Raw genomic sequence first — 25,950 nt, forward strand, 5'->3', positions numbered from 1 at the left:
AACCTGGAACATGCCTGGAAGGTATTGTTTCTCTCGGGCGTGAAATTTATAGCCAACTATTGTAAATAAAAGTGAATCTGGACCTTAGGACATGGCTCTTGAGAACTCTTTTTAATCAAAATGAATGTCAACAGTGGTTCTGAATGAATGGCTTTGCTTGCTAAATTCTCTCTCTCTCTCTCTCTCTCTCTCTCTCTCTCTCTCTCTCTCTCTTTCAGGGGACGCAAGATCAGGCAGAATGGTGTAATACAAAGCTACCTCGCACTGAATTAGACCATAGGTCCATCCAGCCTAAGAGTGCTAACTGCAGTGGCTCTCTAAGGCCACAGGGCAAAGGTCTTGCCCAGGTCTTAGAATTAAAATTTTAAATGGAGATGACAGGGACTACTAAACCTGGGACCTTCTGCATGCAAAACATGTACTCTACACTCATATATTTGATGGATGTTGCTATTAGCCAACCAGTAGGATAGAACTGAGGACCAGAGTCCAATAGGTGTTATATTTATCCCTTTTTGAGACTGGGATACCTTGTCATTGACTTTTCACGGAAAAAAGGTAGCATTTCCTCACCTGCTCCTTGGCAAGACATCCTCAGTGGCCCCCTCTCTCAATGAATCTACCTTCTCACCATTGTCACCAGCTGCTATTGCTTCACATCCTCTTTCTCATCATTCCTACCACTTGCTTGCTTGACAGGCTGAGAGCCATTGGGCAAATAGGTAGTTACATCTACTACTCTAGCTTCTCACCACCACCACTGTCTGGGCCAGCGTGTGAGACAAGTGAACAAGTAGGGTGCAATGGTGAAGAGGATGAGCAAGTCCAGGAGGCGCTTGTCTGTGGGCCTCTGCTGGGTTATGTACCTTGCCAGGTGTCCAACCATGCCTACACTTGACAATGGCCCTGGCCCCACCCTCATAGACAGATTGTCTGCCTCATTTAGCAGCATTCACATCTTTTGAAGCAGGCCCACCCTTCCACTTGTGCCACCTGGTGCAATGGGACCTGCCTTCTTAGGCTGGGTCTCAGAACTCGGCCAAGGCAGTCTGATATTCTGTGGTGCCTATCCTCCAAGGCCAGGTTTGTGCCTAGATTTACCCTAGAACCAGTGCCAGCTCCAGGTTTTGAGGGTGCTCAGGCTAGACACCCTCAATGAGACCCCTCCCTCAATGAACCTATCTTCTCACCACCATTGTCTCCAGCTTCTATTGCTCCTTATTCTCTTTCTCATCACTGCTACCACTTGCTTCCTTGAGAGGCAGAGAGCCCATGAACAAGTAGGGAGTGGTATCAACTGCTTCTCTTACCACCACAAATCTCTAGGTCAGATCGAGATGTAGGTGAACAAGCAAGTTGCATTGTTGAGGAGGAGGAGGAGCAACAGTGGGCTCCTGCTGGGATGTGGGTCCTTGGCAGATACTGAACCGTGCCTACCGTTGATGCCAGCTCTACCTAGACCAATATGGTAGGTAACTTGTGGCCCTCCAAATGTTTAACTTGCAACTCCCAGGATCCCTCATAATTGGTTATGCTGGCTAGGGCTGATGGAAGTTGTGGGCCAAAACATCCAGAGGACCACAGGTTGCCCACCCCTGCCCTAGATTCTAGGATCTAGAGGTTTCTGTAATTTTTCCTGTGATTCGGAAAAAATGTAACTGTGCATGTATTCTGGTCCAAGAGCGAACTGTGGTATCCAGAGTGCCTTATAATAGAGGGAAGACTTACTAAGTGGTAAGTTGATTGGTTTCCCATTGCTACCCAATGCAACTGATTGCATTGATGTCAATGTGAATTAAGCATGTGCAACTTTGTGCCAGACTGCAGTCACATACATTAGCAAGTCTTAGTAGTAGTTTATGACTGTGGGATCATCTTCTTGGTTATAGTTATATAATCATGATTTGAGAATGATGGTTAGGAATGGTTTGATAACCTAACTTTGCTTAGAATCGTCCACCCTATGACTGGCATGTAAGATGTTCTGACTGATTTATGGTTCTTCTCTCCGTTTGACCTTGATTGTCTGACATTGAAGCATATCTACTTGTATTAAAAATACCATTCAGATAAGAAAATGAACAATAGAGCTCTGTGAAATTTTCCTAATCTCAGTCCATGGTGTTACATAACAGGGTAACAAGGCATCCAGGATTCATCTTGAGCACATTCCCACATTGGCAAAACAAATATCTCTCTCATATGCCATAAATCGTATGGAATGTGGTTTATGTGACAAATGGCTTTGGGATTTAGTTATCTCAGTGGTTGAGTTTGCAGACACATTCTGCATTGATTCCTTCCATCCCATCTCCAGTTCTCTTTCCTACTACTACTAATGTCGGTGACATTGTTTAACTTGCTTTAACCAATAATGAACAGCAAATGTTTAGTGCAAACTATGTAGACATATCAAATGTGCATGATAAGATTTGTATTTTGATCTTTGTTCCAAGGCTTGGAAGAACTGTGAGCTGGAAGAGTACATTATTGTAAAGATCAACTAAGTTTCAGCTATAATTACGGCAATTATATAATGGGCCTACAATTGGCATCAGGGGTTACATTGAATTTAAGGATAACTAACTGCAGACAAACTCATACATTTATGCTCTAGTGAGCAAATTATTATTGATATTGATTAAAATAAACCCACAACTTTATTTGCAATGTCACATCACAATGGTATCCCCTTAAACAATTACTGTCAAACCATGTAACCAAGTGCTCAGCGGGGCTTTCATAAACTGAACTGGCAGGGCAACAGGTGGCTCATTTACTTTAGGTATGCCCATTACAACCAACAAGAAGCAGCAAAGAGAAGCGGAAGATATTACTGGAGTGGTGGTGCAATTATGTCGACTCATAGGAGGAATCTGAACAGCTGGGGGCCCAGTGCCTGGTCTGCCAATGGCATACTATAAAGTGTCCCATCACAAATGAGGGCTTGGGGGTGGGTGGGAATGCTGTAACTGACAGGGGTTGCAATCTAATATAAAAATGCTGTAAATTCAGGTGGTGTCTGAAAAATATGGAGTGGACAATGAGATGCTATCAGTTATTTCATCAATGGAAGACAGTTGTGTGAAATATTTCTTCTACCTTTAATATTTGTATTTTTGGGTACATGCTTTTAAGTACTGCACATAAGTGTGAAAACCTTGGATAAGTTTGGTTATATGGATGCTGTCTTTGAGGCCCATCTCTGAAGCTGTTGTGTTATTACTGGCGTATGGGAATAACTATCTAGACACATGCATTTAGCACTGAATAATTTTTATTCTTTTTCAAAAGGACCCATGATTTTGTGTTATTTTCCAGCTTTGACTTTTTTAAAAATATGGCATGCATATATAAAGCCGTATTAACTCCAAACATATCATTTTGCAAACTTGGAAAGCCAAATTTCACCTGGCGATGAAATGCTTGCTTTCTCTGTGTGGTTGTGTGCAAGGATGGAAATTCCATCGGGACGGAGCTGTGGACTGCATAGGAGATAAAGGTGCCAGATCAGTTGACTGTGATTGCAGTAATGGCAGGCATCTGACTTCCCATGCCACCCAGCTCAGGCTGATGTTTTTCCACACGTTCTGATTAGTTCCTTGCAAGGGAAAAAAAGGTGGATATAAATATAATTAATTAATTAATTAATAAGAATAGAATGTGGAGCCCAATCATAAACCTCGTTACTGACCCAAATGGTACACTCCAAATTGTTTATCCCCACATAGTTCTAGTTGACAGGATACAACACATCTGCAGGGAGAACAGAAGTTTAGGAGGTGAAATTTGGGGTGAAAGGATATAACGCCTCCTCCCCACCACTGCTTTTCCACTCATTGCCCCCTTTTAAAGCTACTTATCTTGAATGAAAAATGGTGCCATGGCTTTGTAACTCATGATTTATTTATAATTACATTTATATCCTGCCTTCCTCTAAAGAGCTGAGGGCATGTTGAATGTAATGTATACTTTGTCCCTAAGGGGTTAAATACGAGCTGGGATTACTTTTGGGGGGGACTACTACTCAATTTTGGCTAAGTCCAAGGATGAAAAGTGGAAATGCCATTTCCTTTTTCAGTGCTTACATATCCTGGGATGTGATCCAGAATTTTATTCTGCTGGTGGGAGCATCCATGAGTAGAGTTCCGCTCAGAATGCTTCTGCTGTTAGAAAGGGGAGGGGCTGGTTTTTGTCAATTCTCCCTCCTTCTGCTACCTCCAACATCACCTCCCTCCTTGTTCCAGAGGTTCTATCAATTCTACAGAACAGACTTTGCAGGGAGATAGGCCACTGCAGATGGAAGAGGGCATTAGGAAAGATAGCTTCCTCCCCCATCCACCTAGCAAAAAAAGTTTTGCTGGATCAACAGCCTCTTACTGATGGAAAGAACTTCTGTCAGTGGGAGGATTTTGCTGAATCCAACCCATTGTGCATACCTGCCTTTGTTTGACTTTAAGATGAGCTGAAAAAAGTGGGGCTTCATCCCTGTTCTAGATCATGTAACCAAAATATGGTTAACTCTGTAGTGTTGTGATGTCATCCCTCTTGCATTTGATCTCCAATTGGGTGGCATCAGCCAATCCAGGACAGAGCAAGATGTAGCAGATGGGATGAAAGATAAAGGGGGGAAATTCTTACCATTAAAGAAAAAATGTCTACACCATGAAAACTGCTATCTTATACATGAAAACTGAAAATAGAGATTATTACATGGAGCTCTAATGTGTGGACTATGTGCTACCAATCAGAAACAAATGTTCATTTATTGCAAAGAAAAATAATTGCGCAGAAAGGTTCTTGGATGCCATATGGGCCACACAAGCCCTAAAGTGGCTGTTTTCCAGTAAATTCTCCATTTATAATGCAAGCAAAAATATTGCTGTGTTTGCAAGAGTTTCTTCTACAGTGCTCATTTGGTAGCCCATGTATTCAATCTCTGGAAGGGATAACTGAATAGTATTCAGCAAGGTAAACTTTGTTTAACAGTCTGCTTGACACATATCCTTTCCCTCCTCCCCTATAAGGTAGAAAAAACAGAGAAAAGAAAAGCATGAGCTGTGTATTCTTTGACAATCACCTGTGGAATCACTAGGATTGGTGTAACATTCTGAACCTCACCTTTCTCAGAACTTCTTAGAGGACTCTCTGTTTATCATCTGGCTAGCAATGGTTAAAGTGGGTTACAGAAGAATGTGGTAAAATTTACCAGACTGTGAAGAGTTCTTGGTATTGCCTCTGCATTTGCTAATGCATTTCTCTGATGTAAAGATGTCTGGGCTGTCATATATATATATATATATATATATATATATATATAGAGAGAGAGAGAGAGAGAGAGAGAGAGAGAGAGAGAGAGAGAGAGAGAGAGAGTTTATTAAAGATGTGTTTCTCTTCGTTGCTGCAGGTGACCCAACAAAGAATGCTGGAGAATTTTGTTTGGTCTGAATTTTAAGTAAATTGACCTAATTCACAATTCCCAGAGGAACATGCAGACTAGAACATGGTTCTGCTTTGGATTCCACACTTTCCCACATTTTGTGATGCAGTTCTCCTCACAAAAGTGGTGTACAAAGATTCACATCTTAGGGAAGGTTACGTACAAAATGTGTGTGTTAGGGAAAGATGTACATGAAAATAAAAGCAAATTTTCATGCTTAGGCAGAATGATGCAGAAATTAGACAGAATGGACTAGAGTGGACTCGTACATCCATAGACTCAACTTCTGATGCTGGAGTATCTACACAGGAATGTAATCATTAAAGTGGGACACACAATAATAACCTTAGAATTTCAGCTACTGCTGCTAGCAGCTCAATAACAGCTCAACCAAGTCAAGGCAGCGTCTCTTGCTGTGTTTTAACCAGATATAATAGTCTGAACAGCTCTTTTCCAGGAAGCATTCTTCAACTGACCCGCCACCATTTTTATTGGTACTCTGCTTTAAATTGAACAATTTTAATATGCTGCTTTAATCTTTTTATGGTTTTACTGTTTTATTCTGTTATTTCAGATATGGAGCAGTACATACATATTGTAAAGAAACAAACAAACAAAAAAGCACATCAGTTTATATGAAGCATTGTTCTAGTAGGATTCTCTAGGCCAAAATGATCTCCTTCCTTGGGACATTTGAAAAATGGACAAATGCCATAATGCTTGCTCTCTTTTTCTTCTTGATATCCTCATGTAATTGGTTCGGAGCTTGGAACTCTACATTCCAGCAAGAGCACAACTTAAAGAGCTAGGCCCAACAAGAGCAAACATTCAATCTTGATGCTATCTGTCTTATCTACAATCATTTGTATCAGCCATTAGTGGTGCAGCGGCTCTAAAACTCAGCTACAAGATCAGTTTTCAAAGAGGGGAAAACATTCATTAGATCTTTCCATTCACCCCTCTCTTTCTTTGCTGCTTCCAGTCCATTATTCCCTTGGTGACTGAAATGAAATCACAGGCTCGTTTGTTGCCATAATTCCCATGATGGCCCATCAAGAGAAGAGACCACAAAAGCTTTATTTTAAATGTGATCTTTCACAGTTGAGAGCTTGAAATGTGAGTTTTCATTTTTTTAAAAAATGACCATTGAGTTTTATATTTGAAAGTGTGTTGTATTCTCCATTTTAATAAAGAGGAGAGGGAAGAAGGTTGAAGCCTAACTCTTTTCATCTTCTGCATTCTTACTAAACAGCTAGAACAGCCTGTTGTAAGACATTTCAACTCACTTGCACATAGTCTCATAGAACTTCTTCAGACGGGGGAGGGGGAGGGGGGAAATAGCATTTCCCTCCCGTTGCTTTGCCTCATGCTACTGTCCCCCAATAGGGATGTACAGCTTCCTCTTTCTTCACACGCTGAAGAAAGAGGAAGCAAACAACGACCACATGGCCCATTCAGTGGGTGTTTTTATCATGCTGCTTTCCCTGCATACAGCAGGAAATGGCACATTTTGCTGTAGGAGAGAAAAAACAAATTTTCCGAGGTCTTTTTTTAAAAAACAGGAAAAAAACAGGAAAACAAGCAGAAGGAGCTGGAGGCGCACGGAAGGTGGATGGCATAATGAAAAGGACCCATAAAAATTGGTGAGTGGCCAGCAATGACCGTGCTATAAAACACTTGTCTGATTATCCCCTCGGACTTCCAATCGAACAAACAAATGAGACTGGCATGCTTGATAGAAAGGAAAACTTCTGCATCTAAAAATTCAGAACTCTAAGTCTTAGCCTAAGGCCTTTATCCTAAGGACAATTCACACGGTTTATACCACTTTTGCTTTTTTCTACCTGGGAATTTTCATCACTCAGTATTCCGAACTGCCATTCTTGGTATCCATTTAAGATCACAACAACTGATGAGTGTGAAAGCCAAAACGTTTGGCATTACATATATTTTGGAATGTGTTGTTAGTCTATCTATATGGCTTATATATTTTTACTTAAGACTGACTGCATCCTGAGTGGACCTAGAGCTTCCTTGTTGCTTTACTGCTGTGCTACTTTACACCTCCCTCTTTCTCTGGATACAATTCAGGTATGCCAGCACTGTGCCGTAGATGTCCTGATAGGACACATGATTGACTAATAGCACAATCCTGCCCATGATTACTTGGAAGTAAATCCCGTTGTGTTCAATGGTGTTTACTGACTAGCACACTATGATCATGCATTACTAGAAACAGAATATAAGAACATAAGAAGAGTAGATGGATCAGATCAATGGTCCATCTAGTTGAACACTCTGTTCACACAGTGGCTAACTAGCTGTTGATCAAGAACCCACAAGCAAGACAAAGTTCAACAGCACTCTCCTGCCCCTGTGCCCCAGCAACTGATGTACATAGGGTTACTGTCTGTGACACTGGAGGTAGCACCTAGCCATCAGGACTAGTAGCCATTGATACCCTTCTCTGCTAGGAATTTATCCAACCCCCTTTTAAACCATCCAAATTGGGGGTCATCATTACATCCTGTGGTAGTGAATTCTATAGTTTAACTATGCATGGATTGAAGAAGTTCTTTTTATCTGTCCTGAATCTCCCACCAATGAAGCTGAGAGAGGGAGAAAAATGTCTCCCTATCCACATTCTCCACACCGTGCATAATTTTGTGCATCTCTATCATGTCTCCCCTTAGACTCCTTTTTTCCAAACTAAACTATCCCAGCTGTTGTAACCTTCCCTCATAGGAAAGATGCTCCAGCCCTGCCTAGTGTGATCAGATACAGAAGAGGACAGAGCTCATGCAGCTTTAACTGTTGAGATGAAGAGGGAATTTCACCAGGTGCTGCATGCATACAAATGACACCTGTTGAAATTCCCCTTTCAATACAACTGTTAAAGAGACAGGAGGCCTGTCCTCCTTTTCATATGGTCACCCTATTTTATCACAGAAATGCCGCATGTCTCTACTGACCTATTTTTCAGGAAATGAAATCTTGGTTAAGCACTGGAACCCCTAAAACTTCTTACTGCTCGGAAGTGGGGTGCACAATATGAATGCCCACTTGGTGTTAAGTGCAGTAGTGTCACCATTTCCGTGAGTGAATTCCTTCAACTTTACCCAGTTGTTGGAGAAAAGTGCAAGGTGGCCATTCTTTGTATTCCTTCCATGCAAAGCTCCTGTAAAGTTGCCTGTGTGGTCTGCTGAAAAGAATCTACTGATAGCAGATGTCAGGATTGTGGATGTGACCTTCCTTTCTGGACATAAAGCAACTGATCTGAAGACACAGCCTCCCTTTCCTGCTCCCCCAATTCATTCAGTGCAGTGGAGAGACAAGACATCCTGTGTGATGTCAGCAAGTGCGTTTGGCTCTCCAGTGCTTTTTCCCAAGGTGAGGATTAGAGAGCATCAAATGCTGTTGGAGGGAGAGAGGAAATCTCATGTAATGCTTTTGTTCTGCTAACAGCTATGTAAAGAGCTGCCTGGGAGTTTTGGAATGGAATCTGTCATCACTTTAATCCTGTTCTAGAAAATTGTGATGGAGACAGCACAGAGAATGATGTCATTAACAGACCTACGGTGGAACTCCCCCCACCCCCCAGCAACGCTGCCTTCCAATCCATTCCCTTCTTTCTCAAACTCCAGCTCCTAATTGGCTGAAACCAGAGATGGGCATTGTGGTTGCCCCTCCCATACAGCTGTGTTAAAATTTGAAACCCAGATATATGAGGAGTAAAGCTAATACAGAAGGGAGCCTGTTCAATGCTATCCACAGACTTCAGAGGAATTTTGTGCACTCTGTGTTTGGCACCATGCACAGGAAATTCCTCCCTGGTCTGTACAATGCAATAAACAAGCCTCCTGTGTATCAGCTTAAGCTTTTAGCACTTCCATCTCATCCTAGGGAGAGCAGTAAATCTGCAAAGAATATGCCCATTCGTTTTGTCAGGCTCAGGCTGCACCCTGATGCAAAGCCTGCATTCATTCGGCACCTGTTGCTGTGCGAGGCCTTAACCCTGAAACATCACTGATCGTATATGCATATCTAAGCCACAATTATGAGATGCTGAGACTCTCTGATTGGTTGCATGTGTGAAATAGTCAAGTGGAGCATGAGGCTGTGAAGCACGAATTCTAATCGTAGCTTGGTTAAAGTTCGATGAAGCTGGCTAAATACCATATGAAGGAGGTTTCCCATACATCGAGGGTGGGCAAGTTGTGTCCCTGCAGATGGTGTGGACTTCAATGCCTATCTTCCCTGGGAGTTGCAGTCCAACAACTTCTGGAGGGCCACAACTTCCCCACCCTTGCCATATGTGCTTGGGGATGTTCTACTGATAACCTGGTCTTCATTCTCCTTCCCTTTACGTCCCTTGTCCCAGGTTGCGTTCCAGCTGTTTAATATTTTGCATCATTTTATTTATTTATTTATTTATTACATTTTTATACCGCCCAATAGCCGAAGCTCTCTGGGCGGTTCACAAAACCGCCTCCAATGGCTTTTGATTTAGTATTTGGGTTTACTTGAAAGAACAACCGAAAATCTGCCTAGTTCAAGGCTCCCAGAGGGTGCTTCCGGACAGAGGGTTTCTAGTGCTAGCGACCAGGAGGCATTGGACAGCTATTCCATCTTTCCTTCCTTAACGGGTTTTCAGTGGTGAAAAAAAAAGATGGGAGAAATCCTGGCGAAACACAAGAGAGTTATGAATGAATATGTCATTGCCTGGATTCGCCCATAAAATACCATGAATGAGGCAGGGTGATGGCATGTTAAAAGCCTCTTCTGGAAGCACTCTAGATGCTATAGGATTGATTGCCAAATCCATCTGGGGCCCTGAAGCTCTTTTTTAGCTGAAAAGTGGTATACAAATTCAGGTATTATTATTATTATTATTATTATTACATAGGATTGTAAAGTTTTGTTCGTTTTCTCTTCCATTTTAAAATGCTTGTTGGAGAAGAGCAGCCTGTATCAGAAAAACATTGCTAAGACTGTCAGCAAATGTTTCACAAATGATCTATCGCACGCCATAATGGCAGCATTCATGGTTTCGCTTTTAATGCATGCAGCCAACTTTACCAGTGACATTTCAAGCCATACTGCTCCGGCCTGCAAGATATTCTAAAGGTCTACTCTGAGTTCATCGTTATTGGCAGAGAAGGCAAGTCCTGAAGCCAGCAGTGCTGTGTGTATTTTCCTGCAGCTGTGGAAATGGTATCAACATTTTGTACATTTTGAAGTGATCTGATCTTCACCACAATTGCAGTGGTACCTTGAAACATTTGCTAATGATGTAGCCATAAGCAAATGATTTCCTCTTGCTCTGCCTCACCATGCTGCATCCCTGTGAAAAACTAGGGATAATCTTCATTCTTTCCACCACATATTTTTAGGTGATGCAAAGTGTATGTCTGCTGTGAGTTTGCTTCACTGTGTGTAAAGTTTTGGCCCCACTGGAGTCACTGTCAAAGGATTCTTTCATGTTAGTTTAAGGAGGCCAAACTTGACCCTGGAAAGAGAGCTCCCGTCCACTTTTTCTTTTCTGGAAAGAAAATCCATAGCATTGCCCAGAAGTAACTTGATGCCTCCCTCAAAATGGCATCTTAGTGGGATGCATTGCAAGATAGGGTGTACTGAGTCACTCTGTATTTTTTCCCCTTTTAAATGCTCTGTGCAGAAAATGATAGCTAAAAGGGCTCACTGTTTGGAATTTTAGACCGGTCTTCAAATATTTGAACTTTCCAACCCTTTAATAATCCCTTCAGACATTTATGGTCCCACTAATTATTTGCTGAAAAACGCTGTCAATGACAGATAGTTTTCTTAAAACAGCATTTAATTCCTCTTTTTGCTTTCCACATGGATGGAATCCACCTCTCCCCACCCCCCTCCTGCCTTGCTTTCCTCCCAGGGTGGTATTGCACTAGGAAGACTGAGCTGCTAACTGGGAATCCTCAACAGAAAAATGATTAAGTGGTGATAAATCACTGGAGAGAGACCCAACATGCAATCTAAAGGCTACAGCCTCCAGTGGTGGCCCATGAGGGTGCAGGTATCAGTGACAGAGCACAGGAGGAGGTGTTTGGCATTCCAGAGGCCTAGTCAGGGCACAGAGGTTTGTTTATATTTCTGTTCCACTGACTCCTGTGAAATGCCCTCTGTCTGAACAAGGAACACACATCAAGCGAGGGAAAGCATGCCTGGTATTTCTTGAAACTCTGATGCTCCAAAGGTAATTTGTGGAGAGAATTATATGGGATTACAGAGTCACAAGTCCAGGGCTGATTGCACGAATCAACATTGGATAATTGCACTAAGATCATTACTACAATCCTTTTGGCCAGCAGTGGATCAAGAAGTGAAAAGAAAAGAAAACAAAAAGTTCACCTTTCTATTCTCCATCTTCTGCTCTCTGAACCTCCCCAGTTTCAGATCATCAGCGTATCGGAGTGCATCTCTATGGGAAGCACTTTGAAGAGTGGAAGTAAAAGGAGGCGCTTGCTCAGCAGGAGAGATGTGTGAAAAAGGAAAGGCTGAAAAATTGATACAAGTTTGATTGCTCAGAGGTGATTGCTATTTTGGGATAGAGTGCTAATGATTTTTATAGACATCCTGATTTTTTTTAAAAAATATTTTATTAATAAATAAATTTATTTATTTATTTATAAATAAATAAATAAATAAATAAATTAGTGAACATTGTCATATCTCAGGGACGGCATGGCATGGGAATGAAAAAAGTGGCTGTGTTACAAAAAACAAGGTCTCTTTTTTTTTTTGTGGGCTCTGGATATGCCTCTTCCTGGTGTAAATGTAGGGATCTTTCTACACAACCACCCTAGTTCAATGAGGGCATAAAAAGTACAGTTCTATTGCTTAAGCTGAAGCCACAATCAGAAAATGGATGTACATCTTCAAATATGTGCCCATTCACATCTCATCGTGCGGATGGACAGCCATGTCCATTTTGTAGGGCAGATGGGGATATGCATCTCGATCCCATGGCTTGTATTTGACATAATGTTAGCAGGGAAAGTAAAAGACGTCACACTGTTCTGCTAGCAGTGGCCTGTTCCGGTAACAGTTGGACAAGTGCTAGCATAATGCCATTGTATTGATTAGTGAAAGCTCTTGTGCAAGCAGAATCAAGTAATTGCCTCTGATGCTTGTGCATAGATGAAAATTGGCTTTCCACAAGCAGTAGAAACTTTGTGCAAGTAGAATGAAGCCACTGAATATGTTGACTACATTGGATAACAGTACTCTTACCTGGAGGTCCTTCCCTCTAATCCCAGATATGTGGGGGTTGGATGTGGTTCCTTCATGTGGATCCACATATGTATGTTCATCACTTGATATCACTTGATGGCTTAGGTGAATTTTTATAAACACCCCTGTTGTAGATGGAAGCCTGCATTATATCAGGGGATATGAAAGCTTTTCCTCCAGTGGTTTAATCTGGGAGAGCTATTTCACACATACGAGTAATCATTCGATGCTACAGTCATCTGATGATAGATGTATATGTAAACCATATAGACAGAAAGGCATTATCTTCTTTTTCATTAGTTCACATGCTTCAGGGTCAACCCCTGGAACTAAAAGTAGGATTCCATGAGGAAGGACCATAGCTTAATGGTAGAGCACATGCTTTGCATGTAGACGGTCCCATGTTCAACCCCCAGCATCTCCAGTAAAAAAAGGAACAGGTAGCAAGTGAGGAAAACCATCTCTGCAGGAGAACCAGAGTGGACAACAACGGACGAGGTAGACTAATGGTTGACTCGGTATAAAAGCAGCTTTCTACATTCATATATTCAAGTTCTGGGGGTAAACCCCTAATATGGAGCCCAGTTGTGTAAGAACACAATGGGTCACTTGTGATTAAATGCTATTTACAAAAGGTAACTGCAAAATTTCACTGGGTAGAAGTGACTTATAATGCCTGTTGCTATGGGGTATAAAACAGAGGAGAGGTGGACACACATTGTAAAGATGAGGATCATAAAATGAGGCAGTTGAAAGGAATCTGGAGAGCGGAAGTCTGATAAGGACCTTTATTCAACTTGCAAGCATTTCAGCTAGAGTGATGATTTCCAGATGTACACTTTTCCAGATGTTAGGATTTCCAATTACTGCCTAATTCCTGTTCTATGTATATTGTGGGGGGGGGGAGAGAGAAGAAAAGGAAAAGGGGGCTTCCCATAGCATTGGGTGCTTTTAAAAATGAGGATCAGAAATGCCCCAATTCTCTCTCTGGCCAGATCTACACCAAGCAGGATATGACACTTTGAAAATGGTTTGAAAGCTATGGAGTGTGGGCTCCAGCAGTTGTCCCAATGATATAAACCATTTTAAAGCAGTAATGTAGATCCTGCCCCCCCTCCCTCCCTCCCTCCACCTAAGCCCTCTGAGGACACAACCCACACATGATGGTAGTAGGAACCAGACCAGGTCCTGAAAATTTCTGATAAAGTAAGGATGGTGGTGTGTGCGATCTGAAGCACAACAAGGCAGGTTAGGGGAACTGATCCCTTCCCCAACACCTGTGTTTTCCCACCTGAACAGGGTATCACTGAGGCATTGCTAAAGAGAGGAAACACATCTCCAAAAAGAGGACAGAGATTGCATAAAATGTACATAGGTGAACTGATAAGGATAGATGCATATTTAGAAAGAATTACTATAATTTAAATAGAACTACAATATATCCCATCATAGTGACCAGGTAACCTGTATGCCTGCTCAGCCTGCTCTCCAGGAGCTCAGGACCAGCGCTCTGTTTTAATAACTCCAGGGAAAGCATGCACAGCCCTGTATCAGATCAGGGCACTCTCCTCATTTTCATCCTAAAATTCCAGGGGGCTAGGTTAAAGAGGAATAAAGTCTCCATTGACTATAATTGAGCCTTTTTTAACCCCTTTCCTTGGGGTGGGGTGGGGTGGGGGATTTGGGGGGAAATGCATGGGAAGGAAGGTTTAAACACCCCTTTCCAGATCACCACAACCCCAATCAGGGCAACATGCATAATATGCATAACAATGTATATTATGTTTTAATTCAGCATTGATTAAAATGGAGAGAGGGGTAAGAATTATTATTATTATTATTATTATTATTATTATTATTATTATTATTATTCTGGAGAAAAGAAGCCTATCATGCATGGCTTCACTATGCGTGATTAGAACAACATTTAGTTTGGACCGAGTTTAGCTGCACTTTCTGGAATGCACATATGACTGCATGGCATTGTATGGTCACATGGGCATTACAGGAAGTGCTGCTGGACTGAAAGGCTGTGAAAACCCCCCCACATGTGCCGTTATGAGCGTATTCATAGCATTTCAGGGAAGAGGAGGCCTGGCAGGGAGTGATGCTCATTGGCAGGCAAGGAAGAGCCCTGGGATTCAGCAGCCATTGTAGCCAGCCATCTTGCTTTAACTGCCCTACTTCGTGATAGGAAGATAAAACTGTATCAGAATTTGTGCGAGGGCAAAGTATTGGGCCCAATGATTTTTGCAGATTTTGGAGGGATGGGACAAATCTCCTCCACCTGAAGATTGAATCAATCTTTGGGTAGGGGAAGGCAAATGTCTAAATGTGTCAACAAGGGGCACTTCCACACGTCGTACTCAGGGTGCTTCCATCCGCCCCCAGTGCACCCCGAAAACGATCGTGTAACTTGCCTGTAAAGGAGACGAGGAAGAAGCGTCCTTGCCAGCGCCGGCGCCACCCAACTCCCTCCTCACTGGCCGGCTTGGAGAGCTCGGCAGAAGAAGGCGGGGTGGAGAGCTTCTTCCGCTCTCCACCCCGCCTTCTTCCGCCGAGCTCTCCGGAGGCACCAGCGCCGACAAAGACGCCTCTTCCTCGTCTCTTTTACAGGCAAGTTACACGATCGCTTGGGGGTCGCACTGGGGCTGCATGGAAGCAGCCTCAGTACGACGTGTGGAAGAGCCCTAACTGTAACTATATAAGATGGCTAAGGGATTTTGTTCAATTTCTTTAAACAAAAGGACTTGCCACCACTTTAAGTGGCGTTGGAGCTGCTTTAGCCATGGTCCTGGGATCGAATACCCCTGGGTATGATGCTACATCATGATTTAGCATCATTTTCAGGGGCATTTTGGGAGGAAAACATGGTTGCCCTCTTAGAGCTTTATCACACCAGCGTTATACTGTGCAATCACTGCAGATTGCATGCAAAGGACTCAGAAGTTTCCCACCTTATAATCTGCTTGATTGTGAAGTACTCCCATGCTTCCTGCCTTAATTGTGCAATAAAGCAAAAAGATTGGCTGTATTTAGCCCCTACATTTTGAGCGTATCTTCCGAGCCACTGCTGGGGCGCAGGAGCAGGATTTTAAAGAAATGCTTACATCTGCGTAAGCTTTAAAGATAAAGACACCAAAATTGGCACAGTAATAGATATTAGGGAGAGCTTTAAGCATACCAAATTTGAATTGAATTGGGTCATCTGTTAATTTTTTAAATTATTTTTTACATTTCCCCCCTTAAACTCACTTCCTGTTATGCAGAGGATTGCTGTCGCCCGGAAGCAAAAACAACAACAACCGCGAAAGCTTAGCGCTACAGGGATAATCCGAGGGAAGCAGGTATGTGGGATGAAGCTTATAGTGTGTATTTCTGTCATGATAGAGACCACAATTAAACCCTTTACCTATAGGGGGACCATTTTGGGTTTTGATAATGGGAGAAAGAAACAAGACCTCTCTCTCTCTCTCTCTCTCTCTCTCTCTCTCTCTCTCTCTGTGTGTGTGTGTGTGTGTGTGTGTGTGTGTGTGTGTCATTGAGAGAAGGGGAAAGATCTACAGTAAGTTTGAAAAGCCTGGTCAAGATTACATTGCAAAAATCCATCAAATTGAAAGATAACTTGCCAGGTTATTTACTTTGAATAAATCACAATCAGCAGAGAGATGGGTGTTTCAGAAGAAACATGGGGATGGACCTGCTCTACCAGCCTCCCTTGAGGCCACCCCTGCCCATCTGGGATCAGGGGGTCCATCTTTTAGGGCAGAGGGCATGACACTTGTGAATCTCAGCACCTTTTCCTTTAAGAAAAAAAGTCCAAGCAATAGCACACAGTAATGAACAGAAGTGCTGAGATGCGATATACCCCCACGACATGATCTGGCACTGTTATTGATAAAAGCTGCCTGTGGACACTCAAGGTCAAAGCATGAGCTTGGAAGTGGACCAGGGTCACCGCTCAGGCGGGAGGGAAAGTTGTAGAGTTACATTTAATTTAGCTGCAATCAGCCCCTAAGTAGATGAACAAACAGGAAATGGTATCTTTAGGCATGACATGAAATAGTATTGCTGTCACCATGAATGAGAAAATCCAACATTTTTAGAAGTGACTGCACATTTAAACAGCCCGTAGGGTCAAACTCTGCTTCCTATGGCCCTTTGATAACTCCACAGATAGTGGTGCCTGTGCTATAAATACCCTCAATCAATAAGCCTCTATCGCTGCCGAAAGCAGGCCTGTTCACATCTCGCGGCAGATGGGGAGGGAGCACATAATATTTGTCTTGCCTTTCAAATTGATTTCCTGTTTTGAGCCAGGCGGAGTGCGTCCATATGTTAATCAGATCACTAGGAGAGATAGCAAAGTTCAGGTCAACAGCCGACCACTTGACATGCCATAAAAAAGGAAAGAAGCAGAAGAAGAATAGGGCCTTTCACGACCCACAAGGCATCAGTGAAAGGAGACGTTTTATCAATGGCAGAGGTGATGTGAGACAATTGGCCTCCTTGGACCCAGTGAGGGCTGCCAGGCAAGAAAGACTGGAGGCTGCTCAGCATTTCTAGTGAACTACAAATTAATTATTAGTCATAACTCATAGGAACATCTTACATATTTTAGCCTCTGCGAAGGTAGAAAGCTGGTCTAAATTCATTGTCATTTTATGATGACATTGGCAGAGCCGCAGACTGATTTTAGAAAGGATTCTAGCATTGTTGCTTTTTGAAGGGCCAAATGACATGTAGCACAGGATGTCAGTGTCTGGGTCTCCTGCCAGGGTCAGTGCAAGACATTTTTATGTGTGAGGTGGAGCGGCACATGGCAACTGCTCTCCTCCTGCAAGTCAAAGGCTGGTCATGGTTTTTTTTTACCTCCTGAGGCAGAAAATCTCACAAGCACCTGCCCCCTCCCTGCTACAATAATAATAATAATAATAATAATAATAATAATAATAATAATAATAATAATAATAATAATAATAATTTGAAGTAACCAACAAATTGCTGCCCTTCCAGGACATCCCCAAATCAGCTGCCTGAGGTGGCCACCTCCCTCTCCCTAACAGCAGGGCCGGCTCTATCTTCTGATGTTTTTTTTTTTACTTTGCTTCAAAGCAGCCTTGATGATTGCCTATTCCATTCAAGAAGCAGTGTCTGGGGAGGCATGACCCTATCACCCATGCTGATTTCCAGCCAATTGAAATCAGCCCAAGGAAGTTCAGTGCCCACCAGTGCTAGTGCCTGCTTCGAACTGGGCCTGCCCCCCTGCCCACCTACCCCATGCTTGGGCTTATTGAGGTTTGAATTCACCCCCACCTCTGGTGAGGGGCAGAAGAAATTTGAAGAAAAAACGTGTGTGTGTGTGTGTGTGTGTGTGTGTGTGTGTGTAGTTTAATATTCCCTTGCAAACTGCCATGGTCCCAAACTGAATCAGGGCCACATGCACTTACTCTAGACTAAAAAAAAAAGATTCTCCTCAACAACACACTAGGCAATTAATAAAACAGTAGGTTGACCATGAATATTACGGGTGGGAATTTGGGACACTGCCACCATTTTGCTTCAGAGCAACACTGCATCAGGAAACTGTGGGTTAGTGTTATGCCAGAATCCCACCTGCCTGTTTGCAAGGTCTTTTTTAAATTTGCTTTTCAAAAGAAGCAGTTGTTTCTCTGCCCCTTTTGCAGGGATATTGAGAATTTCAGAGAAATTAGTTAGTGTGTGCAGGGCTTCAGGGGTTATCTTACTTCACCGATGTCACTGAGGGATTTGTGTACACTCTTCATTTTACCATGTTTACCTCATTCTGTCCTTGCAGCCTCTCTGGTTGTTTGGGCGTCCTGAAATTCTCCTAGAGGACTAACCAGGGCTTCCTCCCTAGGGCCTTTCCAGTGCTGCTGCCCACTTAGTGCATGAAAGCAGAGTGAGGCATTTTTGGTTTTGGTTTGTTGTTGTTAAAAGTCAGAAGCAGCAGCAGCAGCAGCAGCAGCAGCAGCAGAAGAAGTCCTCACTCAGCTGGACTGAGAAGTCCTCACTGGATAGCTCAAGGGAGGATGTCCTGGGTAGGATGTACACTACTGCTTTATAACAGTGTATAACTGTCTTGACAACTGTTTGGGGCTCAGGACACATTCCATATACTGTTTTCAAACCACTTTCAATGTGTTATATCCTGCTTGGTGTAGATCTGACCCTGGTTAAGTCCTCTAAGACCTTTTCAGAAAGCACAAGCAGCCAAAAAAACTGCAAGGAGAGAATGGGATAAAAATGGTAAAATAAAGAATACACACACCCCTATCCCTCAGCCAACTCCTTACAGTAAGCTAAACCCTGAAACCCTGCACACTGAGGCATTACTCACCACTTCCCACAATTTTTGGTTGCAATTTCTTTTCGCTCCTTCTGCCACCCCCCAACGAATGGTTGAAAATAAGTAGATTGAAAAACTTGGTACAGACCTCCTGTGGGAACATCACAATGGTGATACAATGACACCTGCCACAGGTCATAGTGGTAGGGATGCTGCTTGCCACCATTGATCCACCTATGAACTCACTCTGTGATCTTAGTTAAGACACAATTCTTTCATTCACCCCCCACCCACCCCATATGGGTATAATAATACTGGCCTCCCTTTGGCAGTGATTGTCAAATCTGAGATAATGCATATGAAGTGCTTTGAAGACCTGAAATGCAACTTCTAAGAAGAAATGCTAAGTATTTGTAAATGCTAAGTATTTGTAAATTGAACAAAAGAAGCCACACTAATCAGAAAGTTCAGTCAATGCAGAGATGAAAAAGTATTCACCATCTCACTCCTGAAAGCCATATCAGCTGTGACTTGTGAATGTTTTAATTTTATTGCTTATGTTTTAATGGAATAATTAAAAAAAATATGGACAAGATTTTTAAAAAAGGTGGACAGGATATTATTTTAAGCAACTCATTTCAATAAGCAGATTTCCTGCTGTAAAGAAAAGGTAGAGAAAGAGAAGGAGCCATGTTTTTATTAAATCAATGTTATGACCTTTGGAGTTTCAAACAGATGGATGCACCTCCATCTTTGTCTCCATCTCTTTTGTTAGGCACAAATCCTATCCATTTTTAATAAGGAGAACACTGGAGTTCAGAAGTAGCCCCTCACTGTCACATGCCATTTATAACTTCTGATTATCATGGGAAATTGGGCAAGTGTGATAAGAAGGTGTGTTGCCCATTTCCTTTCATTGATCCATTTCCCAGAACTCCTACCTGGACTCATCTACACCAAGCAGGATATTCCTCTATGAAAGCAGTATATAAAAGGCAGGTGCTATACTACTGCTTTATAGTGGTATTGGAGTGCACTGACAATTGTTGGGGGCCATGGCCATGGCTAGACCAGGCTAGGGGACATTTAATACCTTCCTTCCCAATACTTTTATTGATATAGGGTTAAGAAAAGGCACCAGTGAGAGCTTGCCTTCCTATGCTATGCAAACATGCAGGGGCAGCATTTATTGGAAAACTGCAGTTGGGGAGGGGAAGGGTTAAACTTCCCAACACAAGGCGATCCCAATAAATATCAGGTACCCCCCCCCCAGAGTATGTGTATATTATATGCTAGCTGTGTCTTAAAAATAACATGTAGTTTGACCCTTAGATTGTATGTTCCTTGGGGCATTAACTGGTACTTTTACCTTGTTTATATTACTCTGTAAAGCTAAAGCACAGTGATAATGCTATATAAGCAATAATTTCAAATCATTATCATACTAATAATACTTCAGAGGAACATTGGTGGGTGGGGAAATATTTTCCTGCAATTCTCTTCTGTTCCATGCTGGAGCCTGCGAAGACATTCTGGCTAGAAGTGACAAAATGCAGATCAGGACCACGGAGAGCTCACTGGGGGAGAGGGCTAGAGTTAAGGTCAGTCCACTGAGCAATAAGGAGCAAAGGAATGTTGTTCCAGGTGGGGAGTCAACTGATGGTTTAAATCAGGGTTGGGGAACCCATGGAGGTTCCCCATGTGGCCTCTGGAGCTTCTTTGAATTCCTACAGGGGGTGGGGGTTTGGATTTTGCCCTCCAAGCCCCACCCCATGGAGGAATCCCCACTGTTATTTCGATCTGTGATACCAGATACCAGTGGGGATTCCCCCATGCAATGGGGAGAGTGAGTGGTACGTAAGGAAATCCCTAGTGTTATCTTCAATCTATGATCACAAGTGGTGGGGACTTGACCACTAATGAGAGGACTGGTCATCTTCTAAACACCAGGCATGATATAAGAAACTGTGAACCTGAACAGTGCTAGGAATGGTGCCTGCTCCTCCCAGTGCCAGACAAATTACTTTCTCCATGCCTAGCTCAACATGGAGAAATGCAAAATAGGTGGGGGGCAGGGTGATGATGTCAACAGGCATGGCCCTGCCTACAAACATCATCTGGGCCATAGAGGGCCTTGTGGTGGTGGTGGGCAATTCTCCGCACCCTCATCCAAAACATGATCACCATCTTTGGTTGAAATAGTCCTGCCATAAGAAGGTATGTAATATAAGAATAGTTCTGCCATCATTGATCTGGAATTAGGAGTGATCAGTGAGGTGGCCAGGTCTTCTGATGACATCAAATTATTTAGCATGGTCAAAAACAAAAAGGGACTGTTAAGAGCTCCAGAAGGGTCTCTCCAAACTGGAGGAATAGGCATCAAAATGGCAAGTTCAGTTCAATGAAAGCAAGTGTAAAGTGATGCACGTTGTGCTAGTGGTGATTGCTCAAGACAGAGATCTTGACCTTGTGCCGCACAGCTCAATAAAAATGTTGATCCACTGTGTGGCTGTTGTGAAAAAGCCAAATTCCATGTTAGGCATAATGAGGAACGGAATCGAAAATAAAACTGCCGATATATTGCCGTAATACAGATCTATGGTGCGACCACAACTGGAAAACGGCGTACAGTTCTGGTCACCATACCTAAAAAAAGAACATTGTAGAGTTGGAAAAAGGGCAGAAAAGGGCAACCAAAAGATCAAGGGGCTGGAGCAGCTCCCCTATGAGAAAGGTTACAACATTTGAGACAGTTTAGCTTAGAGAAAATGTGAGTGAGGTGAAACATGCTAGAGGTGTACAAAATTATTTATACTGTGGAAATCAGAAGCTAATTTGTGTAAGATTTAGGACCGATAAAAGAAAGCACTGAACATAGTTAAACTATGGAATCGCTACCATAAAATGAAGTGATGGGCACCAATTTGGATGGCTTTAAAAGGGGATTGGGCAAATTCCTGGAGGAGAAGGCGATCAATAGCTGCTAGTCCTGATGGCTACAGTTCGTGCTACCTCCAGCTTCAGAGGCAGTATGCTTATGAACACCAGCTGCATGGTGACTTGAGCAGGGTTGCACTCATGTCCTACTTGTTGGTTTCCTGTGGGCAGCTGGTTGGCCACGGTGTGAAAAAAAAAGCCAGAATAGGTGGAACTTTGCTGTGTTCCAGCATAGCTCTTCTTATGTTCTTAGGGTGGGGGGGAAGGCAGTTATAGAGCAGGGGTGGACAGAAAGTATATCTCCAGATTTTTGTACTTCAATTCCTACCACTCCTAACCCTAGGCCATGCTGACAGAGGCTTCTGGGCATTGAAGTACAAAACATCTGGAGATTTGCCTTCCTGCCGTCCATTCTAGATTACAGTTTCCCCTTTCCTCACAACAAACAAAGCTAGAAAATAGGCACAGTGTTGAGTGGTGTGAGAAAGCATCCTTCAAAGTGGGGGAAAACGCAGTGTTTAGGGATAAAATGTCAGTAGCTGTTGCAACTGATTTCCCATGATGCATGGCACAGTTGCCACAATGGTAAGCCCCACAAATCAACTTTCCACAGTGAGAAAATGACTGAAGAGAGAGAAAGAGGGAGAACACCTGCTTGTCATCTGTGGGAATTTAAAAAAACAACAACAATACTCTGTTCCCAGGGTAATTTGTCTGACTAGCTCTCTAATAAAGTAGGATAGAGTCAAGTAAAAGATAGATGGAATTTGAATACAGTAAACTATTCCCAAGTGATTGTGTCTTTTGCAGGGATTTTTTTCCCTTGTGGACATTCTTTCTCAGATAATATGTATTGATGCAATGAGGTTATACCAAGGGCATATTTGCATTTCAAGAAATCCCTGCACTGTTTGTGTCATTTTGGTACATAGCTCTTAGAGTGCATATCTCTCGTGTTGCTTGTCCTTTGCTCTTTAATGCATATTTTCCGTTTCCTGTGTGCATGGACGCTTGTTGTGTTGGGCCTCTCCTGGGATAAAATTGACCCAGGAGAGCTGTACAAAATTAGTTGCATAAAATAAGCACAAGGGAAAAAAACATGAACAAGAAAAGGGAAGGCCCAAAGGGCCAAATGTGAAGTTTGAGTCATGGGATTTCAGTTTACATACATTTTTTTGTTGTGATGAAAGTTGAAGAAACTCTTTCCAAACCTATATGATTTATACTACCGGGCGAAGGATAAAGTGTTGGTTATTACCTTTAAAGCCCTACATGGTTTGGTCAAGGTTACCTGTGCGATCGCCTTCTCCCTTATAATCTGCTCTGCGCACTCAGGTCCTTTTGGAAGGGTTTACTCCAGTCAGCCACAACTAGGCTGGCAACTGTTACCCAGAGGACCTTTTCTTCTGCCACCCCCAGACTGTGGAATGGCCTGCCGGAGGAGAATCGTCGCCTTAATACTCTCTCTGAGTTTAAGACAGCCATAAAGACTAGCCTCTTCTGGCAGGCCTACCCAGATGATTTTTAAACCTAAGGATTTTAAGATGCTATGATTGTTATTGTGATTGTTATTTTAATACTGTATTGGTTTTATATACTCTTCTAACTAATTTTATGTATTATATTGTGTTTTGTATTGTTCCCTGCCTCGATCCAGAGGGTGAGGTGGGTAATAAATAAATAAATTATTATTATTATTATTATTATTATTATTATTGAACAAGATAGCAAAAAACGAAGAAGAAAGAAGTGGTTCTCAGATGGCTTTACGAGAGCTAGCAAAGATATGTTACTGTTGGGAACTGCTAGAACTCTGTGCAGCTCCCCATGTGGTGGACCACTGTACTACAGGTGCTAGAGCAATGAAGAACCTTCTGGACAGATTCCACCACCTAGCTAGCCATTGAATCCTTCTGGGCAGGAAAGAGAATAAAGGGTTTCTGTTCCAGTTGAGCCTTCCTTACGCAACAAGATCTTCCTGAGCTCTGGTGTGTTCCTGCATCCTTGGTTATCCTTTACTCCTCACTTCTGGTTTGTTCCCTGATTCTGCTCCTGGTATGTCCTCCAGTCCTGACATGCTCTTCTCGTTCTTTGTTCCTGGCTCACTTCAGACAACTACCCACGGCCCAGACTCACAAGTTACAGAGAAATGTCATTTTGTCATGAGTCTTATAACAGCCTTCTCCAACACGTTCTGAACTTCAACTGACCTCAGCCCATAGGCCAGCATGCTGGGGGCTGTAGTCCAACACCAGATGGGAATGAGGGCACCAGTTGGGGGAAGGCTGGTCTATTAACACTAGTCTATTAGCCAAGAGATTAATCAAGTATAAGTTCCAATCGTTTTGAAGTGTGATAGGCACTGAGCATGTATAGCTCAAGTGCTAATTCCTTCTATAATTAGAGGGCCATACCCCAGGGTTTCACTTACAAGTCTCCAGCCATCAAACAATAACACCTCCCCCCCCCACACACATGACATCAGTATCATCCCCAACCCCAGGCCCTGACAGCCAGCTTGCTGTGGGTTGCCTTAACTCCCCTCATCCAAGTTATTACAGCACAAGGGCCCATTCAGCACTTTTCACTTCCCTTTGGGCGTTAGGCAGGGGGAAACCCTGCAAAATCCCAATTGTGCCTTTTGCTAACGTCCACTGGTGCCAGCTTCCAACAGAGCCTCCAAAAACATGTTTTTAAAAGGTTTAAAATAATCCCCAAGTCCATTGCTTGTGTTGATGCACGTATTTAAAAGTTTGTTTGTTTGTTTTGCCTTTCAATGTGGGTGAGCTCTGAGAACTGTGGGATGAATCACCACTGGTATTAGGAACCATCAAATTGGCATTTTTATACTGTTGCAAAGCATGCCATGATCTACCAGAAAAGACGTGTGTGTGTGTGTGTGTGTGTGTGTGTATGTTCAGTAATTCTTTAACCTTGCGGTATTTACTACTGATTTACTACTGAAGACTTCCCTGTTCAAGAAAGGATTCCTGTAGTCTCTGAAGCATTAAGGTGGATCCAAGGAACAAAAAGAGATAACTACATAGTTTGGCATGTCTCTCAATTTTATTTATTGTATATTGATTACATTGGTATCCCACTTTCCTTTCAAGAAGCTCAAGGGGATGTGCATGGTTCTCTCACTCCATTTTATCTTTACAACAACCTTACAAGCTAGGTTAGGGCAAGCTGAGAAATAGTGACTTGCCCAAGGTTACTCAGTGAGTTTTACATCTGAGTGGGATCTGTACCCGAGTCCAACACTCAGCATATGAATGGTAAGGAACTGAATGTGATGCAGAAACCTGTGTCAATGTAAATATTGGCAACAATTATTATTATTATTATTATTATTATTATTATTATTATTATTATTATTATCCTGCCTCTCCCTCTGGATAGAGGTGTTATGCCTGAACAGGAAAATTGACCTGTGTAGGGGCCATCAGGCCATGCATGCTGGCCTTAACTCCAACGTTCCTGCATGTGCCATCCCTGCCCATTCTGTCCCCAACCTTCCCATGTAAGAAAAAAGTGTGATGGGGACTTCTATGCTTGTTCATTTGAACATGAGTAGAACCCTCCATATGATTGGGAATGCTGGTAAAGCAAGGTTCCCGACTCTGGCAGCATCTACTTGCGTAGTAGCCCCCATCAGACCTTCCCATCCAACCCAAGAAGATCAGGAAGAAAGAGGGCAGGCATGGGGGCAGGCCAACACACATAGCCTCATGGCCCTAGACAAGTTGATGTTTCCTGTTCAGTCACATTGTGTGAATAGGGCAGAAATTTATAAAACCAACCTGGAATGTTAGAATGTGAATTGAACAGATCTCTGTAGTTTGGGACATGGTGAAGTGATTATGTAAACAGCTCCACTCACCCTTACTATGCCACCACTCAACTCATTTTTACTACCTTTGACTTCTGGGCTCTGCAATATGTTGAATTTTGTTCAAGTTCATCCAGTGAACCCATCGCAACCTGCCACTTT

Source organism: Elgaria multicarinata, chromosome 2 (assembly GCF_023053635.1).
Source record: "Elgaria multicarinata webbii isolate HBS135686 ecotype San Diego chromosome 2, rElgMul1.1.pri, whole genome shotgun sequence".
NCBI classification, from domain to species: domain Eukaryota; kingdom Metazoa; phylum Chordata; class Lepidosauria; order Squamata; family Anguidae; genus Elgaria; species Elgaria multicarinata.